The sequence below is a fragment of the Pinus tabuliformis genome, chromosome J (genome assembly GCF_031772625.1).
Source record: "Pinus tabuliformis cultivar Carrire ecotype Pingquan chromosome J, CPIR1, whole genome shotgun sequence".
Taxonomy (NCBI): Eukaryota; Viridiplantae; Streptophyta; class Pinopsida; order Pinales; family Pinaceae; genus Pinus; species Pinus tabuliformis.
Window position 1 is genome coordinate 542,250,568 of NC_142295.1, and position 23,120 is coordinate 542,273,687.

The following is a 23,120-nucleotide window of genomic DNA, read 5'->3' on the forward strand; positions in this document are numbered from 1 at the left end:
TTTCTCAAAAGGAAGATAAACCCATGAAGCTATATGGATATCCCAAGAAGGATTAGATTTTGTCACTATAATTCATCAAAAAGCAATGGTTTACAAGGTGGAACTATCAAAGAATTTTGATGGAATTAGTTAGATTTAGATTAGGTTGCTCCTTATACATTGGGTTTTTGACATCATTTTTTCTCCTGGGTCCTAAATTGCATTGATTCAACCTCCTTTTCTCTACTTATTACTAATGCTTCTTCACCTTTTTTCAATATAGGGCAAGGATTGCAATAACTTTTCCCCCTCTTTCCTCTTTTTTTCTTTTGTTGGTTGAATCTCTTAGTAGCCTCATTATTGATGCAAAGAATAAGAATGATTTTAGGGCCATCTCCATTAGCCAAAACTATTTTTTATCTCTTTTTATCTACGTTGATGACATTTTGATTTTATCTGAAGGGAAGATGAGACACCTCGTGCAAATGGAAGAACTTCTAGTAATTTATGTTTGGCCACTAGAATGGTCATAAATAGATCCAAATATTTTATGTGTTGGTGGGAATTATTTGAAAAAAAACATGTGGCTATTTAAAATCCCCTATCTCTTCAGCTTGCAAAAATTGAGGGAGGGATGTTAAAATATCTAGGATACATGCTTAGACAAAAAAACTATCTGAAGCACGACTAGCATTGGCTCCTAGCAAATCTGATCAAGAAACACATTTGTCTTTGGTGTAATATGTTAGGTCCCTATACTACTAGTGTAGCCCCTTATTGTTATTAGTGCAACCCCCTTATTGTATTTGTGTGCCCATTTAGTCCCCATAATATTATTATTGTGCCCCATAGAAGCCCACTATTATTGATGTTGTGCCCTTACATTATTATTGTTATGTCGGCTCTGATTATATTGTGACCCCTTAGACTCCTATATATAGAAAGGAGGTCTTTTCATTTGTATCATCCAAGAATTGTTCATTTATGTAATGTAAAGGAGGTTTCCCCCTCGAAGAGGCTTGTTTTGGAATCATTGATCTCTCTTCTTCTATTTTGTGAGCTAGTTGCATAATATTTGGTATCAGAGCTTTGGATTCTAGGGTTTCACTGCTTCAAACAGGTAATTGTAGACTTTTCGCTATAAAATTATTTATAAAAAGTTTCAGAAGCTGAAATTAAAACTCATTTGAGCTGAAATCTTGATGAACCTCATGTCCAAATTATAGATCTTATATCGTTATATTTTCATAGATATGATCCAAGGAAGTTATGGTTTTTGCAGGCTCTAGATTTTGATCTCAAACAAGTGACCTTGAGAAAATAGTCATTACTTTCTCTCTGAGCATCAGATTCAAATTTCGTAAAAATAGACAAAAATAGAACGGATTGTAGTTTGTTGGGTATTGTTTTCAAGGCCGAAGGTCAAAACAGTGACACGTGACACTTCATACAAGTTCGCTCTACTGAACCAGTCTATAATCAAGTCATTATGGTAGATTGGTCATAACTCTTTCTTAAATAATCGAATCTCAAACAGACCTATGGGGTTAGAAAGAGGACTCATAGGGCTACCACAAGACAAAATTTTAGAACTTGGATATCCAAAATTATAAAGTTACAATCATTTCAAGATCGAGCTCCTAAAAGCAAGAAAAAGAGATATGAGGAAGTTTGATGGCAAGGATTCAGTAACTTGGTTACTACAGAAGGAGAAATATTTTGATCTACATGATGTGAAACTGTTACAAAAGGCACATATTGTATATTTATATTTAGAACTGAATCAATTTTTATGGTATAGAGGCCTTTTTTCTTGTAAACCACTTATCACCTGGTCAATTTTGATGGAGGAAATGATAGCACATTATGAGGATACAAAGAACAACACCTTCTTTAGCTAATTGATAAATATCAAACAAAACGGTTCAATGGCAAAGCACATTGAGGAATTCCAAAAATTGAATATAAAGGTAAATGATATTCCAGAGAAGCAGAGGATTGATGTCTTCATAAGGACTTTAAAGGATAACATTCAACATGACATTCGTCTTTGGGAACCTGATTCATTGGGGAAGGCATTCAGGTTGGCAAGAAAAATTGAAAGTAAAATTATGGAAAGGAATCCTACCACTCACAACTATAAATATAGAAGTGTTTTTGCTCCTAGCCTTTCACAACCTACAAGGCTTACACCACAACAATTGGAAGAAAAAAGAGAAAAATGGCTTTGTTACAGTTGTGATAGCAAATACACTAAAGGTCAGAAGTGTGCTGAGAAGAAATTATTTTACATAAATTGTGAAGAGGAGGAAGAAAAGGATCAAGAAATGTCAAAAGAAGAGGATATACACCAGGAACCAACCCCAGAGAAAGAAGAAATGAATCTGACCATATCTTGTAGTGCATTCGCAGGATTTACCACTCCTCAAACTCTCAAGATAGATGGACAAACAAAGATAGTGAAAAAATGTTTGTAAGGATTTCTTCGTTGCTTTGTATCTGATAAAAAAACATAATGGGTCAAGTGGTTACCTCTGGTTGAATGGTGGTATAACGCTTCAGCAAAAATGACCCCATTTATGGTACTTTATGGATATCATACACCATCCATCACATCATCTTTAAGAGAAATTCTAAGGTTCGAGCAATGGAAGATCACATCAAGCATCAACAACAAGTTCTCAAAATCTTAAAGGATAACCTCATTTTTGCGCAGAATCCAATGAAACAATGAGCAAATCAACATCGCAGCGAAAGAAGTTTTGATGTAAGCGACTGGTATTTTTATGACTACAACCATATAAATAAATTCCCCTCAAGCAAGCTAAGAAGGATAATAAATTATCACCAAAGTACTATGGTCCTTACAAGGTGTTGCAAAAGATTGGTACTATGGCATACAAATTGGAGCTTCCTACATCTTCCTGAGTGCACCCAGTTTTCCATGTTTCATGCTTAAAGAAGGTTATAGGTGGCAAGCTCCCAGTTCAAACAATATTGTCGAAACTTTACGAGAAAGGAAAAATCATATTGGAACCTGAATCAATCATGGAAATAAGAACCTGATAGCTATGAAATTAATCAATTTAAGAGTATCTCATCAAATGGAAGAACTTAACCACTAAAGATTTTGAATGGGAGGGTGATAATTTTATACAGAAGCATATAAAACTACCCAAGTGTTGAGGACAACACGTTTTGGAGGAGAGGGGCATGTTAGGTCCATATACTACTAGTGTAGCCTCTTATTGTTATTAGTGCAACCCCCTTATTGTATTGTTGTGTCCATGAAGTCCCCATATTATTATTATTGTGCCCCATAGAAGCCCACTATTGTTATTGTTGTGCCCTTACATTATTATGTTATGTTAGCTATGATTATATTGTGACCCCTTAGACTCCTATATATAGAAATGAGGTTTTGTCATTTGTATCATCCAAGAATTTCTCATTTGTGTAGTGTAAAGGAGGTTTCCCCCTCGAAGAGGCTTATTTTGGAGTCATTGATCTATCTTTTCTTCTATTTTTTGAGCTGGTTGCATAACATAATAGGTTGCTATCATGTGCAGGTAGGTTGGTTCTTATGAAATGGATACTTAAGGCCATTCTATTTTACTGGGCTTCATTAGCATTGATACAAAAGGGGATTCTAGACAAAATAAAATTGATTTCCCTTCAATTCCTATGGGATGGTAAGGAAGAAAAAATACCTTTTGTTCAAGATCCTAGAAATCAATTGTGCTCCTAAGGCCCAAGGGAGATGGGAGCTAAAAATTATCTTCTAGTTCTCAAAAGCACTTGCTACTATAAGTGTTTGGTTAAGGAAACAATCTTTGGGCCTGGGTTCTTTAGAGAAAATATATAAATCCCTCCTCATAAAAATGGATCCAACAAACAATAAAGTATTTTAATAATGGTTTCATTATATGTAAATCTTTTACTCAATATTTACCACTCATTGGATAAGAACTATGAAGAAAAATTGGTGATGGATCTCAGGTCCTTCTAGGAAAGGACCTTGGATTAGAAGCGTCAATAACCATACTCTTCCTTATAACTAATAAATAGATTAAGTATGTAGGGTTTTCTCTTTCTAAGACAATTATTTCAATGGGATATTTAGATATAGGATCTTAACACATATCTTTAATTAACAAGGGACTAAGCAATTACTTGGGATATTTAGATCCATTCTCTCCATCAATAGTTGTACACTTGCTTTATCAACCACATAACTTACTTTGGTGCATAACTATTTCAAGGGATACTCTCCAAAAAAATGTTATTTATGTCTCGCACAAAAGAACCTACAAAACACATAATCCTTTGGAGGAAGAAATTATGAAAACTAAAATGCCTAGGAAAAGAAAAAAAAATTATTTGGTTTCTCCTTTAGAACAAATCCACTACTGGGGATAATTTCCATAAGGGATCCTTCTAAGATCCTAGATGCTACATTCTATGCCTTCGTGAAGCTGAATTGGTATGACAACTCTTTATCCAACGCCCTTCCATGAAAACAGTATGGATTGAAATACATCACTTAGAAGGATAGAACTACAAATGGGAGAGGCCCACAATTGATGAAGGTTTAACTAGTTGGTTATCCACACATCATTTAAAAAAAACAAAACTTTGCTCTCATAGTTGTGGGGGGGTTCTAGCTAAGTCATAATCAATCCATATTTGAAAACAAGTGTCTTTGTGCCTTAAAATAATAGTTTAAAGCTTGGTTACTATGAATGCTTTTCGATCCTCCTCGAGATCCTAACTGGGGTTTCCTTGCCCTAAAATACAAATCCCAAGTTGGTATCCCTTGGGATTTCTTTCATGGGGTGGCACAAGGGAATCCCCTTGGGGGGTGGGGAGTAGGAGGCGATGGGGAAATACTCTTTCTTTCTCCATAGCAACATATATTCTTCTTAGCAAGTCTTGGGAATTCAACAAACAATTTTGCAAATATTATGGTACTACATCTTTTGCTTCATCATGCTCAAGAATAAAGAGTCTCTCACCTTCATATTTATGGATATTATCAACTTGTGATCAACTAGATGAAGGTATTTTTCAATATTCATAGTTACAATCTCTAACTACTCTTCGAAATATACAACATATAGTTTCATCTTTCTCACATATCACTTATGATCATGTTTATAGGGACATGAATGAAGAAACATATCATCTCTTCAAAGTTGGCATGGACTTGGACACCAACATTTGGAAGGTTATAAGCAAAGAAGGTCACCACATAGAATTTTTTCATGAGTATTGGTCCTAACTAAGAACGCCTATAAGGAAAAAAAATTAGAAGTTTTTCTTTTAGCAGATCATAGGCAGAATATAATTTCTTTTTAAATGTGAATTTATAACAATGTATTAAAAAAGTTGTGAGTTCTTTATAGGAGGATAATAGATTGTATATTCAATTTTTTGAGACCTTACTTTTATTTTCTTTTGGTCTTTATTTTTAGATAGTTGTCAAGGACTTTTTTCCTACTAGGGATGCCAAAGGCATATATGCTTGGGTGTAATTCTATATTTATAATAAAATTGTAGGACTTTTTTTCCAAGGGAAAAAAAATTGATACACACACTAAAAACAACCTATGTGGGGAATTCTTCTTTTTATTTGAGAAGAGAACAATTTATAACTTATATTTTAAAAGTTAAATAAAATTATATTTTTTGAATAAAACTGTTATAGCCAAGTAATGGAGGAAAGAGGGAAACAATAGTAGGCTATATTTCATAAACTAGATTTGATGGATAGATAATTTGAGTCACTTTACATAGATATTTTCAATATTGACATTATTACGTCCAACACTTAGAATAATGAGAACAACTTAGTGGTAACAATTAAGCATACTCAGGGATCAAAAGGTATTCCTTCAACTTGATTCTCATTGATGTAGATCCCAAGGCATAGGAGGTCATCTAGTGCTAGTAGAGGTAGGGATACAACCTCATGGGTTGGCCAAATAAGTTCATTTTTTGGAAATTGCTCTAAGAGGAATTAGTGTCCTTTTAATTATATATTTGATCTTTTATATCAGCATCAAAAGTTATATAAATTTTACAATTTTTAAAGACATGGAAGTAAAAATCTCTTTATAAACATCTAACAAGACAAACACTAATTTAAATTATTTTAATTTCCCAAATAAATACTAATCATTTTATCTTTAATCTATAGATATTAATTAGCTTAAATAAAAATAATAAAAATACTATTAATTATTTTATTTAAAAATTAATAGTATATGTCTTTTTGCGATAGCTCAATTGACAATGGTCGTAGAAATGAAGTCTCACTGAAACAGAAGTCCTAGAGTTCAAATCTTATACTATCCCCAATCGGAATGAGAAATTAGACATGATAAAGATATAATCCTACCAAACTTACAAAAAAAAAAATAATAAATAAATTATTAAGTAATAATTACTATATCTTCTTATATCACAAAATAATAACAGTAACAACCGTAATTAATTATAAATTATATTATTAAAAATAAATTTAAAAAACACACACATATGAAAAGTGATTACTAATAATCCCCAACTCAAAGCATTGAGACTAATAATTACTCTACCCTATCCTAGCCATCTAAGTACACAAAATACTAACAACCTTTATATCAATGTCATCATGGCATGGCTTGACATTTTTATTATGACAAGCTTCTTGCCATTTCATTAATTTAAAAGTGCAAGTTAGACGATTTTTTGGAAAATAAAAAATTCGATTTCCAAGTAAAGTGTGGCACACTGATATTGAGTACATATTAAATTATTTTAATAACTCTGAAAAATTCTCTCATCAGGGTAAGTTGCAATATAAACTAATATACACAAGTTTCAATCATCTTTTATTGTGTACTTGAACTTTGAAAAACTGCCAATATGTTAATAAACATTGTCGAGTTATTATTTTTATGATGGTGATCTCTTTTATGTTATTTTGGTCTATTATGATTGTGAAAAGGTCTACATGGTCTATATGTAAGATTTTCATGGTCACATGGAACTTTGAATGTAAATTTAGTTTTTTATTATTATTTTGTTTGGGTGGATATGTGATGTTTATTTTGTTATCAAGATGTTTATTTTATTATCGAGAAATATATATATAAATAAATAAATAAAAGGAGAAAGGATTTTTTTGGTATGATTTTCAATTTAAAATTGGTATAATTTCAATCAGTTAAGAGATATATGGGAGTTTTTTCTTTTTCCCAATAGATGGGATATATTCATAAAGTGGTAGTATAGTTTTGTTATCAAATTTATAACTTAGTTGACATATCTTTTTATATGCTCAAATTTATACTTTATATATGAGAGATTTAATTAAGTCAAGTTTTGATTAAATTATATTTATCTTTTTAATAGATTTTACATTTTACTCTCACATATTTTAAGTTAATTATTTTATTAAAAAATTTGTGCCCCTAACTTTCCATATAAACTAAAAAAAGTAAGGGATACCTACTAGATGTGATTTAAAATTTTCCCTATTATATTATTAATTTGTCATTAGACCTAGAGTTTTCCTATTGAAATTTCAATATAGCTCTCAATATGATTATATCTTATCTTACCCCTCCATAAAGCATCTATTAGATCATGTTGAATCCAACTTTGAGAGAACACTCCCTTACCATGTCGTTAGACCTGGAGTTTCCCCATTAAATTTCCTATGTAACTCTAAATATCATTATATCTTAGCCCTCCATAAAGCATTCATTAGATCATGTTGAATCCGTTTGTGAGAGAACATTTTTTTAACATGCTTGTTGGAGAAAAATATGATTTTGGCTTCCATATCTTATCTATATTAGGATTTTTTTATGAATAGTTTTTTCTTGGTAAGTTGAGGAAATTTTCATTAAGTCAAAAAGTTACATAATTATTTAAAACTAATCAAAATTTTGTCAACCTCATTCTTACTGGATTGATTGGCCGACAACTAATTCACCAAGATCTTTATAGTAACCAAAAAATACTGAGAAAGCCAAAACAAAATAGAACCCGGAAATCAAAAAGCCAACAAGATCTGCACAGAACCCCTAGTTTTCAAGAATCAAAAGAAGTTATCAACATGTGATTTGTTGAACTAGAACCTATGAGTGGTGGTTACAGGGTGGTGGCCCCTTTCCCCCGAGATCCCTTTTTCCCTATGCTTGTCCACCCCATCAGAGTCCTTTTTTAAGAATAGTTAATTTAAACAAATGTATATATTTTTATTAAATGAAAATGTTCTTTTCTATTTAGAAGTTTAACATAATACATATTCCTTATAGTTTATAAATATATTTTTGTTCTTCTTTCTTTAGACGATCCATTCTTTACATATAATATTTTGTTCTTCCTCCTTCATTTAACATCTTTATGTTATTATTATTATTATTATTATTATTATTATTATTATTATTATTATTATTATTATTATAATATAAAGCATATTTAAATTTATTTATATATTTTTAATTTATATATATATATATATATATATATATATATATATATATATATATATATATATATTATTTTTTAAATATTTTAAAAATAATTCAGTAATTCTTTTTATTAAATTAATTAATTATGTGTGGGTGTTAAAAATTCTTAAAAAAAAAGTTAATGAGACATTATTCATAAATTGCTTTGTGATTTATATGTAATCACTTTGTAATTTTTTTGCCACATTTACAATAAAATTTTAGTTTAAAATAAACACAACTTGCAAATAAATGAAATGTTATTATAATTAATATAATATATTAATAAGTTTATATTATAATGATGTTAGAGATTTCTATTATATTCATTATTGTTTATCAATTTAAGAAATATTCATGTAATTATTAATATTATCTAATTGATATTGGGATAAAATGTTATGATACTAGGCACGAGAAACTTTGTCCATCATTCATATTTATAACAATAATGATACCAATATTTTTATTATATTTATGATTATCTAAAATTTTGAAAAATATTTATTTAATTATTAATATTATCCCATTGATATTAAGATAAAATATAAATTATGAACTTTGTCCATAGGTATGCCTATCTTACTTGTATATCCATGATGTGACTCCCTTTTTTACCTCATCCATGTTTTGGAGAAGCTAAATATATCATTTCACCTTGGTTGAGATTAAATTTTAATAAGAATATTAACACACTCACTTTACACATTGGTCACACATTTAACAAAAATATTAAAAGTTTCATATAACATCATTAAATTAAACCAAATAATTATAACTATATCAATAGATCTGAAATTAAAATGATTTAAAATATTATTTATTAATATTAAATAAATATATAGTTATTTCATCACATATATGATTATACAGTGTAACGAAGAAACAAGGTACTACTTGTTCACATATAGGCCATGATTTGATAGTAGAGGCTTTTTGTACTTCATCACATATATTATGGTGAAAAAAACACAAGGTACTACTTGCTAACATATAACCCATGATTTGAATATAGTGGCTTTGTAGTACTTGATCATATACATTATGATGAAAAAAACAAGGTACTATTTGTCATTATTTGAACGTAGTTGCTTTGTAGTGCTTGCTTCATTTGATGTACAACTTGTACCATTACTTGTTCACACCCATCCCTATACTTTTTCAAGTTTATATTTTATTTTTGTGACCAGCGTTTAAGCCATTGGTATAAATTTAGATGTGAAATTTATTGAATATTTAAAGTCAAATTTTCCTTGGATATGAGGCTAGGGTTTAACGTTATGCTTTAAATATCATGGGATTTCAAACACTTATTTATTCAATTAAAAATCATGGGGTTTCAACGCTCTCATTAAGTTATTGAAGTATTTTCATATTTATTTTAGTTTTATTAACTGAATAAGTTATAGTTTTTCATTTTCAAGGATAGGAAATTATGGGTTTCTCACCATTTGAAAATATTATTGTTTTAATAGGTGTCAGGTTAATGAATGGATTATTTATTTATATATATATATATATATCAGAGTGGTGATTTTCGGAATTCTAATTTTAAGGTCAGTTCAAATTATTTTAATTTTTTATTTACATATTTCGTTCAATTTCTAAAGATTAGGTGTTTAACATTCCCCCTTAATTTGAAGGGGTGTTTGTGAGTCCAAGTATCATTTTGAATCTTTCAAATTTTTCTATTCCAAGTGATTTGATGAAAATGTCTACAATTTGCTTATTTGTGGAACAATGTTGTAAGTGAATAGTTTTGGTCTCTACATGATGTCAAATCAAATGATACTTTGTGTTGATATGCTTCGTTTTATCAAAGAATTTGGGTTTTTTGGCCAATTTAATTGCAGAAGTATTATAATGAGAAGAAAAGTAGAGTTCACTTGTTTCTCTTTCAAATCTTCAACAATTTTCCTAAGCCACACAATCTCCTTGGTTGCTTCTACAATTGCCATATATTCTACCTCTATTGTGGAATCTATTGGAACTGATTGTTTTCGTAACCTCCAAGAGACAACTCCTAATTTAAGACTCATAACATAGCCTAAAGTAGACACATGATTTTCTTGATCTCCATTAAAGTCTGAATCAGAATATCCAATCAAGCTAAAGTCATCCACTTGTGAATATTTGAGTCCAAATTCTTGAGTTCCTTTCAAGTACTTTAGAACTCTTTTTGCAACAGACCAATGTCCTTCACAAGGCTTTTGCATAAACCTAGAAAGGATTCCAACAACAAATGAAATATTTGGTTTGGTAGTGGTGAGGTAGATAAGACTTCCCATAAGTTGTCTATACTTAGTTGCATCCTCAAATTCATTTCCTTCTTTAGATGTGAGCTTAAATTTTTGTTTCATTGGAGTGGACAAAGGATTGCATTCAGTTATGCAAAACTTGTTCAACAATTCTCCAAAGTATTTCTTTTGAGAGAGGAATATATATCTTTGATGTTGGGTCACTTTAATTCCCAAGTAGTAATGAAGGTGTCCCAAACTGTCATCTTAAATCATTTCTTCAATTCTTTCTTTATGGATGCAATATAATTTTCATTGTTCCTTGTTATCAACAAATCATCTACATATACCACAAGATAGACAACAATTTTTCCAACTTTCTAAACAAATAAAGTTGCATCATCAAGATTAAAGTGCTTGAAATTTAATTTCAGAAGATGCTCAGTCAATTTTTCATACGAAGCTCGCAGTGCTTATTTTAGGCCATACAAGGATTTGATGAGTTTGCATACTTTTTGTTCTTTTCACTTCACAAAAAAACCTTCTGGTTGAGATATAACAACATTTTATTTAACGTCTCCATTCAAGAAAGAAATATTTACATCCATTTGATGGAATTTACATCCATTTCGAGTTGTCAAGGGAAAGAGAGTCGAGATGGTATCACATTTTGTTGTGGGGGCAAAGGTTTCTTCATAATCGGCCCCCTCTTTTTGTGTAAATCATTTTTCCACGAGCCTTTATTTGTGCTTGCCAAGTGAGCCATTTGATTTATACTTGTTCTTGAATACCCACTTGCAGCGATTGGTTTGGTTCCAAATGGAGGGTCCACCAACTTCCATGTTCCATCCTTTATGAGAGCATCATAAATTTGTTTCTTGCTTATTTCAATTCATTCTGAGAAGCAACTTCTTTAAAAGAAGTTGGTTCAAAATTAGTAGACAAATTTAATTCACAATCATAAGAAACATTCATATCATTAACTAAATTAGAATCATCTACATCACCTACATTTTGTCTAGTGGAACTTTTAGTTCTTATCTTTCCAACCTCATCAGGATGAACACTTTCAAGTGTTTTGGAGGACCTTTGTGATATGGTGTAGATTTCTCTATTGCTTGAGATGGGGCTACATCAAGATTTACCCTTCCAATCCTCTCAATCACATCACTCAAATGGTCTTCCTGGTCTAAAGAAGTGCTTGGAACTTCATGAGGGGGAGAGATTGCTACAGAAGGAGATTCCATACATTGATCCAAGATAGGGATGCCTCCTTTAAGATATGGAATCTCATTATCAAATTCATGATATTTTTTTTCATGTCTGAATTTTTCCAAATGATCAAGATGTCGCTCAACAATATTTTTAGTTTGGAAGTTTCAAGAAAAATCATATCTCTAGACAATATAAATTTCTTATTTACCTCATTGTAAAGATGATATGCTTTGGTGGTATCTGAGTACCCCAAGAAGATACACTTTTGACTCCTTGCACCAAGTTTGCTTCTTTGTTCCTTAGGATCAAGGCATAGCAGGTGAAACCAAAGATCTTGAGATGCCTTACCAAAGGAATGTGGTGATATCACATTCCATAAGGAGTCTTGTTTTTGAGAGCATGATACAAACATCCATTTTTTATATATATTGCACATATAATTGCATGATCCCAAAACATCATCTTTACATTTTTGAAAAACATCATTGAGAAAACCATATTTAAGATAATCTTGTTCATTCTTTCAGCGAGACCATTTTGTTTAGGATTGTATGGCACAGTTGTTTGATGTTAAATCCTATGTTGGCGAATATAGTTTTCGAATTCATTTGAAGTATATTATTTTCCATTATCAGTATGAAAAGAGTCAATGTGTGATTGTCCATCATTTTCAATCTATGCATGATTTTTTTAAAGTTTCAAAAGCTTCTCATTTATTTTTCAATAAATATACCGAACACATCCTAGTGTAATCATCAATAAAAGTCATCATATATTTATTTCCATTTGCAAAAGGAAGAGGCATAAGGCCACACAAATAAGAATGAATCAATGCAAGCTTTCTATGTGCTCTAGAAGAGGAATCATGCAATGGTTGTTTGTTTTCCTAGGATACAAGCATCACATTGTTTTAGTTTCCTAGAGATAGTTGGAAAACCAGAAACACCATTTATTTTCAACAAACGAAGGTTGTCATAATTAAGATGTCCAAATCTTGCATGCCATAGAAGACTAGATGACAATCTACCTTCATTGTTCTTAGAACTATATGCAGAGTTCTATGCACGAGCAAATGTTCCTTACAACTTTAGTAGTATTTCCTACTTTATTCCATTCATGACAATTGTATTGTCTGATGCTTTTCTTATCTCAACTTTTCCATCAACATGTGAATGGAGTGACCTTATTGGAAAATATGAACAAGGGAAAACAAGTTTCTTTATAGCTCTGGAAAGTAGAGTAAATCATGCAGAAGAAATCTGAGAACTCTATGCAGTTTAAGCTTGATGATGTCAAGTCTGGATGGCTTGAGACTTGACTTGTGTGCAAAGTATACTGCTCCATCTACATTGTCACTAAAGTCTTTGAAGAATTATTTTTGGAAGCTCATGTGGCATGTTGCACTTGTATCAAGCAACCATGCATCTTACCAAGAAGAAAAATGAAGTAACAATGTAAACCATCAAACAGGAACTGTACAAAGTAACTATTTTTTTGGGTAGCATAAAATCACCCGATTTTGAAAGTGTTGAAAAAATGCCAATATGTTAATAAACATTGTCGAGTTATTATTTTTATGATGGTGATCTCTTTTGTGTTATTTTGGTCTATTATGATTGTGAAAAGGTCTAAATGGTCTATATGTAAGATTTTCATGCTCACATGGAACTTTGAATGCAAATTAAGTTTTTTATTATTATTTTGTTTGGGTGGATATGTGATGTTTATTTTATTATCAAGATGTTTATTTTATTATCAAGAAATATATATATAAAAGGAGAGAGGATTTTTTTGGTATGATTTTCCATTTAAAATTGGTATAATTTCAATTAGTTAAGAAATATATGGGAGTTTTTTCTTTTTCCAATAGATGGGATATGATAGTGGAGGACTTTGATATATTCATAAAGTGGTAGTATAGTTTTGTTATCAAATTTATAACTTAGTTGACATATTTTTTTATATGCTCAAATTTATACTTTATACATGAGAGATGTAATTAAGTCAAGTTTTGATTAAGTCATATTTATCTTTTTAATAGATTTTACACTTTACTCTCGCTTATTTTAAGCTAATTATTTTATTAAAAATTTTGTGCCCCTAACTTTCCATATAAACTAAAAAAAGTAAGGGATACCAACTAGATGTGATTTAAAATTTTCCCCTATTATATTATTAATTTGTCATTAGACCTATAGTTTTCCCATTGAATTTTCTATATAGCTCTCAATATGATTATATCTTATCTTACCCCTCCATAAAGCATCTATTAGATCATGCTGAATCCAACTTTGAGAGAACACTCCCTTACCATGTCGTTAGACCTGGATTTTCCCCATTAAATTTCCTATGTAACTCTAAATATCATTATATCTTAGCCCTCCATAAAGCATTCATTGGATCATGTTGAATCCATTTGTGAGAGAACATTTTTTTAATATGCTTGTTGGAGAAAACTATAATTTTGGCTTCCATATCTTATCTATATTAGGATTTTTTTAAGAATAGTTTTTTCTTGGTAAGTCGAGGAAATTTTCATTAAGTTAAAAAGTTACATGATTATTTACAACTGATCAAAATTTTGTCAATCTCATTCTTACTGGATTGATTGGCCAACAACTAATTCACCAAGATCTTTATAGTAACCAAAAAACACTGAGAAAGCCAAAACAAAATAGAACCCAGAAATCAAAAAGCCAACAAGATCTACACACAACCCCTAGTTATCAAGAATCAAAAGAAGTTATCAACATGTGATTTGTTGAACTAGAACCTATGAGTGGTGGTTACAGGGAGGTGGCCCCCTTCCCCCGAGATCCCTTTCCCTATGCTCGTCCACCCCATCGGAGTCCTTTTTTAAGAATAGTTAATTTAAATAAATGTATATATCTTTATTAAATGAAAATGATATGTTCTATTTAGAAGTTTAACATAATACATATTCTTTATAGTTTATAAATATATTTTTGTTCTTCTTTCTTTAGACGATCCATTCTTTACATATAATATTTTGTTCTTCCTCCTTCATTTAGCATCTTTATGTTATTATTATTATTATTATTATAATATAAAGCATATTTAAATTTATTTATATATTTTTAATTTAAATTATATATATATATATATATATATATATATATATATATATATATATAGATATTATTTAATAAATATTTTAAAAATAATTCAATAATTTTTTTTATTAAATTAATTAATTATGTGTGTTATATAAAAATTCTAAAAAAATGATAATGAGACATTATTCATAAATTGCTTTGTGATTTATATGTAATCACTTTGTAATTTTTTTGCCACATTTATAATAAAATTTTAGTTTAAAATAAACACAACTTGCAAATAAATGAAATGTTATTATAATTAATATAATATATTAATAAATTTATATTATAATGATGTTAGAAATTTCTATTATATTCATTAGTTTAAAATAAACACAACTTGCAAATAAATGAAATGTTATTATAATTAATATACTATATTAATAAATTTATATTATAATGATGTTAGAGATTTCTATTGTATTCATTATTGTCTATCAATTCAAGAAATATTTATGTAATTATTAATATTATCTAATTGATATTGGGATAAAATGTTATGATACTAGGCACTAGAAACTTTGTCCATCATTCATATTTATAACAATAATGATACCAATATTTTTATTATATTTATGATTATCTAAAATTTTGAAAAATATTTATTTAATTATTAATATTATCCCATTGATATTAAGATAAAATATAAATTATGAACTTTGTCCATAGGTATACTTATCTTACTCGTATATCCATGATGTGACCCTTTTTTACCTCATCCATGTTTTGGAGAAGCTAAATATATCATTTCACCTTGGTTGAGATTAAATTTTAATAAGAATATTAACACACTCACTTTACACATTGGTCACACATTTAATAAAAATATTAAAAGTTTCATATAACATCATTAAATTAAACCAAATAATTATAACTATATCAATAGATCTGAAATTAAAATGATTTAAAATATTATTTATTAATATTAAATAAATATATAGTTATTTCATCACATATATGATTATACCTTGTAATGAAGAAACAAGGTACTACTTGTTCACATATAGGCCATGATTTGATAGTAGTGGCTTTTTGTACTTCATCATATATATTATGGTGAAAAAAAACACAATGTACTACTTACTAACATACAACCCATGATTTGAATATAGTGTCTTTGTAGTACTTGATCATATACATTATGATGAAAAAACAAGGTACTATTTGTCATTATTTGAACGTAGTTGCTTTGTGGTACAAAAAGCAATTATGGGCTTTCTCTTTAAAAAAAAACCATCTCCTTAATGTTTTTGTTAATAATGGTTATAGTAGGCACCAAGGTTTGAAAACTTTCCTTAAAGCTAGTAGGGGTCCCAAGTTTAAGAAAGACCCTAAAGATCGAACCTTAGGTGTTCATCTCCCTTTCATTCAGGGGATCACTGACAAGATTTCTAGGATCCTTAGGAAGCATAATGTTCCCTCAACCTTTAGACCCTTTAACACCATTCGTAGCTCCCTTAGATCAATAAAAGACCCAGTTGACCCATTGGTTATTTAATTTCACTCTGCAAAATTTTTTAATATTCTACGGAAGCATTAAATTTTTGTTTCCCCCTCTCGCTCTTCCATTTAACCTATAAAGCACCATTTTAATTCATTTTCATGTACTTTTGTTGCCTGCTCTCACTGTCGTGGCCTCCAAATTCACCAATAAACATCCCAGTCAGCGTTGTCTGCCACCACCAGGTATTTATAAAGTCACTCGCTACTTCAATTATCCAAAAATGTTAAATAAAATTGTCTTAGCGGGGTCATTTTCTCACATTCCACTCATGGACACTGAAAGATACATTTTTTACACTGTTTGTTGAAAAGCCAACGTATAGAAAAATCATTGAATTCAGAATGGCCCATGTCAAGTTTATTAATAGCTCAATTGCAAAACTAGATATTTGGAAAAGGTGCAGAGAATGGATGTTACCGCAAGCAGTTGATGTAGGAGCAATACCTTCTTCTGTTCCTAAGTCACAAATCATCAAATGACAAAGAGTTTTTAAGCGACAAATTTTTATAATGTTTAGCAGAAATTTTTATTTCAATGTAATTTTATTTTCTAAATGTAATATTCGAATAAGAGGACAATTGGTCCTGAAGTAGTTTAGAAGGTTGACAGTTTTATAACTATCCTTTTTGAAATTTTTTATAAAAAGATGTTCTAAGCCATTTTGGGGGTTCGGGACTTTTGGACCTCAAAAGCAAACACAATATTGTACTTTCACTTTTCATGTGTTTATGAGTAAAGTTTTCACAGTGAATCCAAAATTTTTTGGGTACGATAAGTCTTTCCTGTGTCATCTTATGTTAATTTTTCTTCGTAGAAAAGAGTAATGAAGTTGTTAGGCTTTGATCTTATAGTGTTGTGAGTTTGATTTTCTGTGAATTAAACTTAAAAACCCTTAATGATGCACCCCTCTTTTCTAAATTTCATTACATGCTAATCATATTTCTTCTAAAGTTGAAGATAAAATATTTTGTGCAAGATAACCTATTATCTAAAACTTTCCACCATCGCTTCTTTTTGCGCTCTCTTCATTTGTATTCAACATCAGAAGGCCACTTTGGAAACATTTTCCACATATGGAATGTTAAAGGGTTTTAATCAAATTTATAGGGTTTTATGAAATTATGGGACAATCAATTAGTCCTTTTACAGTTCAAAATAAATGTCTTGGGAATTGGTCTCCTTTCAGCGAGAGATTGTCTCACAAGGTACAACAATTACCTTCTCCTTCACAGACACCTTTCCATAGGTAATTGAAGATAAGGGTGTGTTTGATCTTTCTAGACCATTCATGGTAGCTTTTATTGCCAGTTAATGCTCAACCAACAATGGAGATGAGAGAATGCATCTTCAACAAAAATTCGAGTTGAGACTAAAAAAAGGGGAGAAAAATTGTTGCAATAATAATAATTATGTCCTCAAATGTTTAAGAGAAAAAAAAATATTTCTTTGAAGTATTAAAATAATATTCTTATTGTTCCATAAAGTGCTAGAAATACCCAATCCCTCAATCCTCATGATGGATCATGCATTAAGTGACAACAAAATATTCATGCAATGAATTACCAAGCATCCACCAAACATTTGATTATGACTTCACGATTCAAATATTTTCATATACGTATATATGGATGGAAAAGAACTCAACAAAAATCAAGATTCCAACAAATTACAAATTAGTAGACGAATTCTAAACGGGGAAGAAAAGGCTTGACACCATTCCTCAAGTCATTGGTTCAAATCCAACAGGTTGAATCAATCACTGTGATGTCCAAAATATTGACACCAATGTTATTGAGAGAGAATAGTTCTCATGTCTAAGTCTCACCAAGGGATGAATCTGCTTTGTTAAAGAAAATTGCCTCCAAGAAAGTGATTGTGTGACCTTTGAGCGGGGTTTCTCTACTTCCCTTTCCCACAAACACTTTATTGGCTTCAACACTTATAGCCCTTGCAATTTCCTCCTTATTATCAACATGTCTCTTCCATTCAAAAGTTGCCTACAACTAATCAATCCATTCACCATGGATAGGTATCCGCAACATTCTTAGCTCTTTAATACACAGTCTCGATGGATCATTGGCCATGTTGACATCTTTTCGCTTCACCGCTTGAATCCTCCACTATTACAAACAATGACATGCCCTTTCATGTTTCCTTGTTGGGCTTGAGGAGTGTCGTCACAAAGTTGGTTTGAGAACCAGAACCTTCAAAGGTCGTATTTTTGTAGGTAATGAATGAGGCAAAGAAAATCAAAGGCAAATTGAACAATAGAGAAATCCACGAGTTTGTCCAACAATGGAAATGGAATGCAAGTGTGGTTAGGGTCTACTAAGATAACCTAGGCTTTTCTATAGAGCAATGTAATGCCAATCAAGATACTACTCAGGTGTGGGGAGAGTGAACAAGAAAAGAGAACATATATTGGTAGAATTGACAAGAAGCAATCAGGATTGAGTCCATGAGAGTGCAGGGTGTTAGGGCTTTACAAAAAATAGAGAAAGTTGCAAAAATGGATAGATGAAATGCTCAAGCCAACATATCCGGCAATCTGATCATACAAGAGTTACAAAGCAGGGAGTAGATGATCAGAGAGTTGCTCGTTGAAAACCTTTGGTGGGAACATTGTCAAGGAATAATAATGCAAAGAAGTGCCTACACTAAACCTCAGAATGCCTGGCGACCATAGTGGGAGGTAGAGCATAAGCAATGTAAACTAAGAACTTATGGACTTGTGGTTGTGATATCATGTCAGGCCAAGGAACCGCAATTGAATTTCCAATCTTAGTTCTTATTAATTTGAACATAAATATATATACATCAAAGTGGTGACCTTAAGAATTCCAATTCAAAGGTTTGTTTAAATTACTATATTCTATTTATTTACATATTTACATATTCCACCCAATCCCTGAGGATTAGGTGTCTAACAGGTTCCATGACCAAACTATACAATGAATATAACATCTAAGAGCCTCAAAATTTTAGAGGTAATGACTCTATATACCTGATATTCAACTCTTTAAATTTTAAAATAATATTTTGTGTAATTGGTTTCAAGTAGGTTTTATATTGGGTTACTTTGTAATTAGTAGAATTTTCTTTGAGGTGGTCATATGATAGTAGATTGAAGTATGGCTATAGAGTTGAAATAATATGCATACATGTAGCTTGACCAATGATTTCTACATATTCTAGTTTGATGACCTAACCCATGTAATGGAGATCATGAGGAGAGGCACTTGGATCTGCTAGAGTATGCAAGTCTCATTTTCTACTCAGTTTGCTAATTTATATATTGGAAAAGATGCTTAGTTTTCTTGTCTTGGCTAGGTATAGTTCCTTGGTCTTCCGATGAAATTTTTGTGGTCCCTTAAGTGCATATCAACCCCACTAGGAAGTTTCAAACACCATTCACCAATAAGTTCGTGAACCTGTTACCTTAGAACAAGTTTGCAAAAGAATTTAACATGTCAAGGGACCTTAAGGAATTTATGCTCATATGGGCGTGGGATTAGTTAATGAGAAGTTAGACCACGACATAAACCTACCTGAAAATTGATTTTGGTACTAAATATTGTCTGACCATATGTGTGACTATTCATTAAGGTCTTAGGTAAACCCTCTAGTAGCCTAACCCATGTAGACTCTCATAAGTCCTACTTGTTCTTAGGAAAAAAATTATTGTGAATTTGGTTGGCATGAAGTGGTGCTAAAGGACAAAGGATTTGGGGTGATTAAGATGTGAGCCAAAAAGGCATCAGCTCCTAAGGCCAAAGTTGCAACCAACCTTTATAGGCCATAAATTCCATTGATTAATAAGCCCATTACTAGGTCAATCTAACATAGGAGAAGTTGTAGAGCTCTCTCTCCACCATTTTTGTTGCACTCATAAGGTAAGTAAATGATTGTTTATGTTTATGGGTAGCCAAAATTACTGTGAGAATGCACTTTTGGTGAATGGTTGCTTCTATGATAATTTTCTATATCAAGTAACCATTTTGGTGTTGTTAATAACCTTAAGGATAACAAGGGTGATATTCATGAGGTAACAAGTTTGCAAAGAAAGTGACATGTTTGAACTTGTGTGGATGAAGTGACTTGATATAGAAAATATTATATTTGCAAGAAGTCAAAATTGCAGGTTTTATATTGAGTTCAACCTATCTAAGATTTGGTCAAGTGTAAACTATGTGTTTCTAGTCTTTCTGATGGGAGAGGTGGTGTTTCTACATTAATTTCCCCTCAACTTGTCAACTCTTGTTGAGTGGGTTTCATGTTATACTAAAATATTTGTGTGGGTTTTGTTAGCTTGGATGGTAATCTCTTATGCCTGGTCAAGATTTATGCTTTGAATGATGCAAGTGTATGAGTGGCCTTTTGTCATTGGATGGTGTAATACTATAGTTTTTACCCTCAAAAGGAATTTGATCAAATTATGTATGAAGTGTAAATGCATGATTATTATGATAAGTGTCAAGCCATATGAGCCTAAAATAATCATCACCATAAGGAAAATGTCGTAAATATGTTTTGTGTAAATTCCTAGTACGAAGTTCACGACCAAGGCCCATTTCAAGAATGATTACACACACACACACACTCTTTCTATAGACAATGCACTATATTTACCATGGTTCATTCTATGATGGATGTGGGTAGCACAAGGGGGACTATTGGTCTGAAAGAGAGGAAGATTAAAGATGGGTCCATGGAAAACAAAGCTTTTCTTTCCTTGTGCTAGCTTAGATAATCTTGTCTTTTTCCATAATGTGCCATAATTTAAACTCACCAACAACTTTGAATTAAAGAGAAATATAAATCCTTGAAATGGGTGATGATATGCCTCATGTAGAGGAGGAGTATGGGATAGGTAGCCTGAATGAAAAAGAGTATTGTTATTTTGGGAATTGCAATAGTTTCTTGTTTCATTTTCCCACCTCATAGTATGGCATTCCAATGTTATACCATGTTGCTTAGGTGTGCCTCCTACATCTTCCCTTATTTTTAGGGATGATATGACCTTTTAGTGCATTGGTAGCAACAAAGGAAAATTTCTAGATAGAGTAGTTCCAAAGGCTTGCTAATGTTCTTGCACAAAAATTTGCATGAAATTGGAATTTTCAAAAGAAATTTCAAAGGAAATCTAGTTGAACTTGATGGATGTTTTCACATCCAAGAGTAGGGCTATGAATAATTCCTATTCAAATGCAACATCTTCCCTAAGTAATTCCACTTTCATAGATATTGAAAAAATGGATTTACTCTAATATCCCTAGGAACAACCATTATAAACATTGACAAGAAGAAGGTGCTAACAAAAAATGTGATTGTAATGCAAGCCCAAAACAACATCTCTACCTTCATCTAGAGTCTCGTCCAATCATTCCAAGATTCTCAATGAGGATGATGACCAAGAAAAACCAACATAACTAGTAAAAGAGGGAATGTGCACATCAAAAACAACAAAAGAGGAAGAACACATAACCAAGGAACTAATAGAAGGGGTGGTTGAAGGAAAAACTAAATATCCAATACAAGTAAAGGAAGAGAACCATGATATACAAGAGGAGCTCATCCTATGTGTTAGGACTCAGAATTGACCTATTTTGACCTTATATTTTTGCCTTAATATTATCCTTTTCAGTCATAAGTTGTAAGCTTTGATTACATAATGACTTAATCACCCCAAGGTACGAAGTGACTTTCCGCATATCTATACGTTTAATTGTTCATTGCATATTCGTGAGTATCTTTATATTTATCTTGGAAAAGATGATTAAATTGTCAAGTAATTGTCTTAAGCCTGCAGGAATTATAATTTATAGTTGCTGTGACACCAGAAACAGCAACTACGCAGTTGCTGCAACACCAGAAACAACAACTACGCAGTTGCTGCAACACCAGAAGCAGCAACTACGCAGTTGCTACAGTCAGCAACATCAACCATCTAAAGCAGGCTATTTTGCAACAACTGGAAATAACAACCGGCTACTATCTGAAGAACGCTGACGCGGCACGATCTGCAGCTATCTAAAGCGGGTAGAACACAGTTACCATTGCTTAAATCAGGAATAGCATGGGGAAACGACAAAGGAATGTGAAGATCCCAAGAAGATGGTCGAAGACAGTTACCAGCTGTGTAACAGCCAGAACTTAAGAAAGAATATGTTGTTATACTGTTGTAACAGCGGTCTGTAACTCTTATTTTTGATCAAATGGGTTAACTGAATGAACTGTAATAATCTATTGTAATAGATGTCTCCTCTATAAAGAGGAGACATCTACATTAGAAAGGGGTTAATGTGTAATCTGTAAGAGAGATTTTGAGAGACATCAGCAAGTCTGAACTTTATTGTACTTGAATCTTTTGGCAGATGAATAGAAGATTATTCTGAGCACTTAATCTAGCCTTCGTGTTCTGGGGAATCTTGTGAGAGGGACTGGGCCCGCCTTCCTCACAAGATTCACCCATTTACTTTTCTGTTAAAGTGTGTAAGTGTGTGATAGTTTCTTTCCGCCGGTACTCTGTTTGGATTCTGTAGCATTACCTCTGGTATTTCCG